Source organism: Monodon monoceros, unplaced genomic scaffold (genome assembly GCF_005190385.1).
Source record: "Monodon monoceros isolate NGI ecotype Baffin Bay Population unplaced genomic scaffold, NGI_Narwhal_1 Super_Scaffold_12, whole genome shotgun sequence".
Classification (NCBI taxonomy): Eukaryota; Metazoa; Chordata; class Mammalia; order Artiodactyla; family Monodontidae; genus Monodon; species Monodon monoceros.
This window is the reverse complement of record NW_021703768.1, coordinates 293,749-301,553: the sequence shown is the minus strand read 5'-3', so window position 1 is coordinate 301,553 and position 7,805 is coordinate 293,749. Positions and strand designations below refer to the sequence as shown.

Genomic DNA, 7,805 nt, shown 5'->3' with positions numbered 1-7,805 from the left:
GCGCGGCGGACGCGCCATCTTGCCGGGCCCGCCAGGGGCCATTCATTCGGCGCGGGGCGCGGGAGCCCGGCCACCGCCCGCAGGCTGCGCACCCGCACCGTGGCTTCGGGCGGCCCGGCTCGGGCCCGGCGGCGACCGCGGGGCTGGGGCTCGCGCTCGCCGGGCGCTTTGTCCGCCCCGCGCGCTCTCGGCGCCGCTTCCTCATTTCTCCGCCGCAGCGACGCCAGCCTCCCCGCGAGCAGCCGAAAAGCCGCTTTTCCCGCAGCTCGTCCTCCCGCGGCCAAGGACGGCGCCCACCGCCCGCCGCGGGGCAGGGCCGCGGCCGCCTTTGTTCCCTGGCCCGCCCGGCACCCCTCCTCCGAGCCACCTCCCAGACGCGGGGCGCCGGCCCCGGACCCCAAACCCCGGAGCCTCCAGCCCCGCCCCCACCGCGGACCCCAGGACCCGGACCGCAGGCCTGCACCCAGTACCCCAGACCAGAGCCCCGGACCTGGACTCCAAACCCCGGAGCCACAATCCAGGCCCGAGCCCGGGACTTCGGTCTCGGTCCCGGCCGACGGCCGCGGGGTCCCCACCGCCCCCGCACCGCGGACCCCACCCGGGCGGGGCAGGAAGACGCGATCCGGAGGCCGGGTGGGGGCGGGGAGGGTGGGGGCGGGGCGGCCCGGGCGGGCGGGCGACTGGGGGGCGATGGGGAGGGGCGGGGGAGGGGCGGGGGTGGGGGTCGGGGCTGGGGGTCTGGGCTGGGGTCGGGGCCGCGGCCGCCACGCTCACCTCGACACCGCGTCCCGCCTGCCGCGCCCGTTCCCCGCCGCCTCAGCCGCCTCGGCCGCCGCTCCGGGAGATGGTCGCGCTCGGGCCGCTCCGCGGGCGCTGCGGGCAGGTGCGCCGGCGAGGCTCAGTCTGTCGGTCCCGCGGCGGCTGCTCCACTCCCGCGCCCGCGCCCGCTCCCGCCGCCGCCGCCGCCGCCGCCGCCGCCGCCTCCGTCCGCCCCTCAGACGCCTCCAGCCATCGGGGATGGGCGCGGCGGCCCCTGCCCGCAGCCTCGGGAAACCCCACGGTCGCGTCACCGCGCACGCCGCGCGCGCACGCACCGCTCGACCGAGTCCCCGGCGCGCGCGCGCGCGCGCTTCGGCCCTGCGCCAGCCCCGCGCGCGTACGCGAGCCGCTTAAAGGGGCAGCACCGCGCCCTCGGGTACCCGCTCCAGAAGCCTACGAGGCTGACCTGCCGCTCGCCCGCACCGGGCTGCGCGCCTCAGGGGCTGGCCCGCGGAGCCCTGCGCTGGCGTGGGTCTGCCTGCTGCCGACCCGCTTGGTTCCCAGCCAGGTGGACGTGGGTAGAGGCCGCAGAGTGGGAGCCTGCCACCGGACCCGGTGCCCGGCAAAGGCACTCTGCACCCCGAACATGCGCCCAGCACACACGCCCCGTAACGAACTCTGCGCCCCACATCTGCATTCTGCACCCCGCACACACACATGCGTATGCCAGCGCAGGCTGATCCCCACCCACGCTGGACCAGGTCGGCCTCAGGGACTCACGGCTTCCGCCTGCCCGCGGAGCAGACGCCCTGCAGTACGGGGTCAGGGCCCGTCCTCGGAGGTGCCCGTGGGGCTCGTGTGAGCTGGGCAGGTGTGGGCAGTGTGGCCTCGATGGGCCTCGATGGTCAAGGCCCTCCTGTCAGGAATGGCCACCTGAGCAGGGAGGTGTGACCACGGGAAAGAGTGTCAGGAGGGACAGATGGACCACCCTTGCAAATGCAGCTGAGTCAGCCAGGCAGCTGAGAAGCGAAGACCCCCTAGTGGGGGAGGGGAAGGAGGTGGAGAGTTGGGTCAGCTGTCAGCAGCCTGTAGCTTCCAGTGTCCTCAGAAACCTCCTGGATGTCCATGGATGGAGCCCTAGGCCCACCAACTCCCACCTCTCCATCTGACTTGTGCCTCCCCAGTTCCGACGACTCCCCACCCCATGGACTTCTTCACTGCAAGAGCCTGCGGTCTCCAACCCTCATCACCCCTTTCCAGCCAGCTCAGCCTCCTGCCCCCAGCCCTTCCTATGCTGCCCTTTCCAGACCAAATCCAGGAGCCCTCCTCCAGGCCTGCACAGCTTGGCTGAAGGAAGCAGGAGGACACACCCAGCAATGCAGCTGTCCCCTTAAACCTCAAGGGGTCCTGTCACCGCCCCCCAGCCTGATTCGCAGCTGCAGCCCATTTGTCCGTATGCCTGTGTGCTGTCTGTCTAGGGTGGCCCTGGACCCCAGCATGGAGCCCATGCCTTCCCACCCACGCTAGGGCTGTACTCCCTGTCCCTCCCCCTCCCACGGGTCCTTCCTGCACAAACATGTCCCCACCATTTCTTGTGCCCTTCCTCAATCCCTGGCACAAGAAAATCCCTGCCCCACCCTGAACTCAACCATTTCTCCAAGGAGCCCTGTTTCCTTTCGGTGGGGCATGGTATTTAGAAGACAGGATCCAGGCGCAAGCTGTGCTTGCTGCTACTGGAGTGTCACTCCTAGTCCCGGTCAGTGGACAGAGCTCAGGAGCATATACAGTACAAGCATACGTGTTTGCATACACACACAGACCACCCCCCCCCATCTGTAACCAATCTCCCATGCTCACCACCACCTTGCCTGGGCGCTGACCGCAGCAGAGATGTCCACCCTGCTCAGCCGAGTGAGGACAGAATGCCAGCTGAATCACTCCTCTGCTTAAAACCATTGAGAGCATCCATTGCCCTGGTCCCTCTGCTCTGTCCTCCTCACTGCCCAGCATCTGGCTCCTCTCCGCTCCTTAAACACTCAGTCACTGCGTTCCACCCTCTGGCCTTTGTCCCTTGAGGCTCCATCTGCCCCGGGGGGGGGTCTCCCCGGCCCGCCTCGGCCCCCCATGTTACTCTGGCTCCTGTGGCCTCACGTGGTTCATACCAGGCTGCTTGCTCCTGCTCTGCTCCCCTGCTGAAGGCCTGGTTGGACTCCCTTGCCCACTGCTCCACTCGCCAAGAAGGGCGTGAGGCACACAGTGGGTCCTCAAGGAATGTTTATGAGCAGGCAACGTTCTGTGTTCCAAGTGAGGGGGACACAACTCAGAGCGGGGGGGGAGGGCGGGGGAGCGGGGAGAGTCAGAACGCGGTGGTCACTGTGTCCAGGACAAGGGCGGGGGGACAAGACAGCAGCACTGCCCAGTGCGCAAGAGGAGGTGGGGAAAAAAAAATTCCCTGGTGGTCCACTGGTTGGGACTTCGGCACTTTCACTGCCAAGGGCCCAGGTTCGATCCCTGGTCCGGGAACTGAGATCCCGCAAGCCATGGCACAGCCTTGGCAGGTGGGTCCCAAGGCCCCAGACTTGGGGTCAGAGAGGGGCATCCCTCAGAATCCAGCAGGTCTGGTGCCATCCTAACTCTATTCCCGCCTAAGTCCAGGACTTGGAAAAGTAGAGATGAGGAGGGGGGAGAAAAGGGGTGGGGGGAGCAGGAAGGGTGAAGGAAGTGAGCAGTGGGCTGAGTGCTCTCTATGTAGCCCACTCTGTGCTGCTGTGGGGATGGCAGGAGACCTGGGGGACCCTCAGAACCCCCATCCTGTCATCCTGGGTCCCTGCATGCCCACCTAAGAGCAGCAGGAGGGCTGGCAGGCCTGGCCCAGGGCTTCCCCGTGCCACAGGCCACCATCAGCCTGGTTGGGCCCATCCTCCATTAATCAGGGCCACAGGGCAAGGCCACACATGAGGACACCAAGCCAGAGCCTGCCCTAGCTGTCTGAGGTTATGGGGTGCAGCCCTGTTGCCCCTGGCTAATCTGTAGGTCTGCAGGGTACAGCAGGTCCTTCCCTGGAACTTGCCCTGTGGCTGGGGTCTGAATACTGGTTGTGTGTTCATGGACAGGGTGTGAGGGGCAAAGTTGAGGGGAAGGCAGGGGGGAGGGAACAGGGGACACTGGCTGGGCCCTCATTCCCAGATTCCCTGCACGGCCTAGGGCCTCATCCCCATCGTCCCCATGTGATGCACACAGGCCTCAGGGTCCCCAGGCAGCAGGGCCCTTCGGCCTTGAACACACATACCCTGGGCCTTGGTCGGCTCTCAGGAGCCCACAGGAGCTTCTAGCTTCTAGCCAGGGCCTTTGAGACCTTAGGGGTCTGAAGGACGCTCCGGGGACCCTGCTCTCCCTGTCCCACCCTCCATCCCTTCTGCCCAGGCCTCCTGCGGTTTTTGGCCCCCACCTGCCCACCACTCAGCCCCTCCTTGGTGGGGGTGGGGCATAAACCAGGGCCCCTTCATGGAGAGCTCATGCCTGGCCAGGAACCCAGGCTTCCCCTGACTTCCCGGCAACACTCCCTCCCTCTCTGGATAAATGGCTTAGAGACCAGCCTGTGGTCCTGAGTCCACGGCCACACCCATTCAGTGCATCCGGCGAGGGCCAGGCCAGCTGGGCCCCAGTGCCTGGCTCAGAGCCCAGTTTTGCTAAAAACCTGGGGAGCACGAATGCATAATTCAGATGCCCCGGCCCCATCTGCTCTCTAGCAGGAAATGGTCTGACAGGAAAGTAGGTCTTTTAAAATCTGAATTATTCAAACAATCCGTGCACAAGACTGGACCACTCCTGGGGACCCCGCTCCAAGCCTGGCTTTGAGGGTCCAGGGCTGCAGGGGGCGGCTCCCGCAGGGTCTGCCTTGTCCCGCAGAGCGCTATCTGCTTCTCCTCCCATAAGTGAGCTGCGGGCCAGACCTGGCCTCCGCGCCCCAGAGGACAGAGGACGAGGGGGGAGGGGCGGAATGTAGGTAATCCAGAAGAGGCCTGATTAGCTCCTGCGGGCCAACGGGCCGGCAGGCAGAGACGGGGGCTGCTGAGCGAACGGGGTCAGATGGGGAGGCAGCTCCTGCTTCTCTCCGCCGAACTTACTGAGGGATGTGCCCACTGGGTGCCAGGATGGCCCAGGTCCCCGAGCCCACCTCCGCTCTGACGGGGGGCAGGTCTGCTGGGGGGTGTGGGGAGAGCAAGGTGGGCAGTGGGAAGGGGACAGTCAAGCAGACCCCCCCATGGCAGGCAGAGAGGGAGCGAGCTGCGGCGTAGGTGCCAGGGGGCCCAGGGGAGGGTCCAGGCCCAAGGTGGGAGTGGCCGACCAGGTCGCGGGCATCGCAGCCCAGGAAGCTGGTATGGCGGGCAGAGTGCACCTCCCCGGCCCTGGGGAGGTGCTGGCTGTTGCCCCCTCACTGCCAGCAGCCCTTGAGGGACCTCTGGGCCCCTTCTCCTGGGCAGTGGAAGCAGCCCCTCCCCCTCCCTCTCCCATGACTCGTCCCTTGGCCCCGAGCCCCCACCATGCCTCTCGTGACCTGACCTCCAAGCCTGTGACCCTCCTTGTCACCCACCTTTGCTCGTAAACCAGACATCCCTCGTGGGGGGCACCAAAACATGGGGGTCAGTGGGGAATCAGGAAGTGCCACCTGGGGTGGAGGGGGGTGCCCGCACGGGGGTGGGAGGTTTGCTCTCGGCTGGGCAGCTGCACCTCAGGGGCAGACACCGGAGGGAAGACCCAGGTGGCCTCCTTGCCACTCCCAGAGGGGGCCGTCCTGGGGGGCTGACGGCAGCTCAGACCATCAGCTCCAGCAAACGCCCTCGCTGCCTTCCTGGGAGATGTCCCTGGGGCAGCTGCATCAGGTTCGTCTCGCTGCAGAACCTGGGGCAGGAAAGCCTGGCTCCATGGATGGCTCTGGGGCCACAGCAAACCTAACGAGGGGTTTTTCAATGTCATTCGTGGAGTGAGACATCTTTGGTTGAAAACACAGACCTCTCTAAGGAAGCAAGATACAACCACGAGTGAGGAGGGATAATCCCCACACATCCCCCCAGAAACGCGTGCACCACAGATATACACACAACACTAACAGACACTCCCGGGTTGGATCAGCCCGGCCTCAGGGTAGCAAGAGGCAGAAGCTTAAATAGCTTATCTGAAAAGAAGCACTTGACAGGCTCAGACACTGGGCTTCAGGCTCAGCTGGATCCAGCAAGGCTCCCAGTGGGCTCTGGCTCCCCAGTGGTGCCTCCTGCCTGGTGCGGAAGTGCCTGCTGGGGCTGCCTTCCCACTACCCCAGCTAAGCAGCTACAGCACTCCAGATACTCTGGGATGCGGTGTGTGGACCCCAGAAAGGCTCTGAAAGGCTTCACTCAGATTTCACGTGGCCCTGGATGCAGGGGATGGAAGGGCCACTGGCTCTGTTGGGACAACACGCAGCGTGCCCGGAGCAAAGGTGAATGCTGTCACCAGGAGGAGGAGGGCTGCCGGGCAGGGGAAAAACACAGTGGAAATGCAGCAGGATTTGGGCAACAACTAAGACATTCATAAACCGAGCCGCTGCTGGCTGTCGGGTTCAAGGCCCACAAGGCCCACAAGGCCCAGGTTCCGGCTCCTCCCAGCTGAGGCCAGGCAGCCCCAGCCTCTGGCCTGCTCCATCCTGAAACCGGATGCTGGGGCACAGCCTGGAGGGATGAGGCTGGGCAACCCTTGCCTCCCCGCTCCGCCCCGCCCCACCCCCCACCGCAGCCTCCAGGGACTCCCAGGCAGGCGTCGAGGGTGCCCCATGGGGCGGCCAGCGCTCCCGCCCGACCCAGCCCCCAGCCCCATTTCCTCTCCGGGCCTGGGCGGCGCCCTTGGCAGAGAGGCTGCGATTGTTCTACGCTGGCGTTTCCGCAGCAGCCTGCAGAAGGCCGGGCAGTCACCAGCCCAGCCCTGGAGCGCAGCTGCCAGAACGCCCTAGGTGCATCCTGGGCCGGGGCTGGGAGTGCTGAGGCCCGAAGGAGAGGGGGCGCGATGCAGAGACGCCAAGACCCCGGGAGAGCCCGAGGGTCGGAGCGGGGCATACCCAGGCCCTGACACCTGCACACAGACACAGACGAGAGAGGGCAGCCCAGGCGGGCACCAGAGAGATGAGGGGCCAGGGAGGCCTCAGTGCCCAGAGTGGGTGGGGTCTGCAACTGGGAGCCCGCTGCGTGCCGAGGGACCTAGGGGTGCTGAGGAGGCCCGGTCCAGAGGTGGCCACTGCCCCAGAGAGGCCTAGGGGCTCTGAGCCCCCAGACCCCTTCTGGGACCCCCCACCTCCTCCCCAGCCTGGCCAAGCCTCCTGCCCTCAGGAGCCATGGAGGCCTGGGCAGGCGCGGGGAAGCGTCCCTGGGGCCCGGGACGCGGGACGGGCTCCCGCTTAGCAGCAGACAGGCCCGTGCAGGGTGCCCGGGGCTTCTTCCCCCATCCTGGCCGGAGCCCAACCTTGACGGTCCCCAGAGCGGGGGCAGCCCGCACACTGCCCGGCCCCTAGTTCCCGCCGCAGACAGGAGCGGGGGCTGATGGGGTGGTGGCCAGAGGGACCTTTCCGGGGGAAGAGGGGGGCTGCCGCCAGGGCTGCCCTAGTCTCCAGCTCCCCTCGCCTCCCTCTGCCCGCGCCCCGCCTGGGGAGAGCGCCCAGCTGTGCTGGGGATTCCTCGCCCCGCAGAAGGTACCCTGGGACTCAGCTCCACCAGCACCGGCCGGGTAACCAGCTTGCACCTGTGACACCAGCAGGCAGGAGGGTGGCCGGTCCAGCCTCGGGGGTGCCTGCAGCCCTCAAAGCCTTCCTGAGCTCACTGCCCTGTCCAGCCACATGAGGGGCAGCCCAGAGACAGCCCCAGAGCCTGGGCCCCGTGCTCAGGCACAGCCCTCTCACCTCAGGACGCTGGCCTGAGGTCGTGTTGTATGAAGACGCTACACAGGGCCACTTCCAGCAGGAGGGCAGCCACTGAGCAGAGGGGAAGGGATGCACTTCCTCAAGGCCACAGGGGCCCAGAGCC

General features: G+C 66.8%; 1 protein-coding gene across 4 annotated transcripts in view; it reads right to left on the bottom strand.

Annotated features, from left to right (window-relative positions):
• The window catches only part of GNB1 (G protein subunit beta 1), a 95,572-nt gene extending 94,559 nt beyond the window's left edge, over nucleotides 1-1,013 (bottom strand). For 2 of the 4 annotated variants that reach the window (XM_029217274.1, XM_029217273.1), the window contains exon 1: nucleotides 775-976. The gene's annotated coding sequence lies outside the window, so the exon portion shown is untranslated. Of the gene's footprint in view, nucleotides 1-774 lie in introns of all 4 variants that reach the window. The other 2 variants (XM_029217275.1, XM_029217277.1) reach the window with 2 other exon arrangements.
• Nucleotides 1,014-7,805: the final 6,792 nt, after the last annotated feature.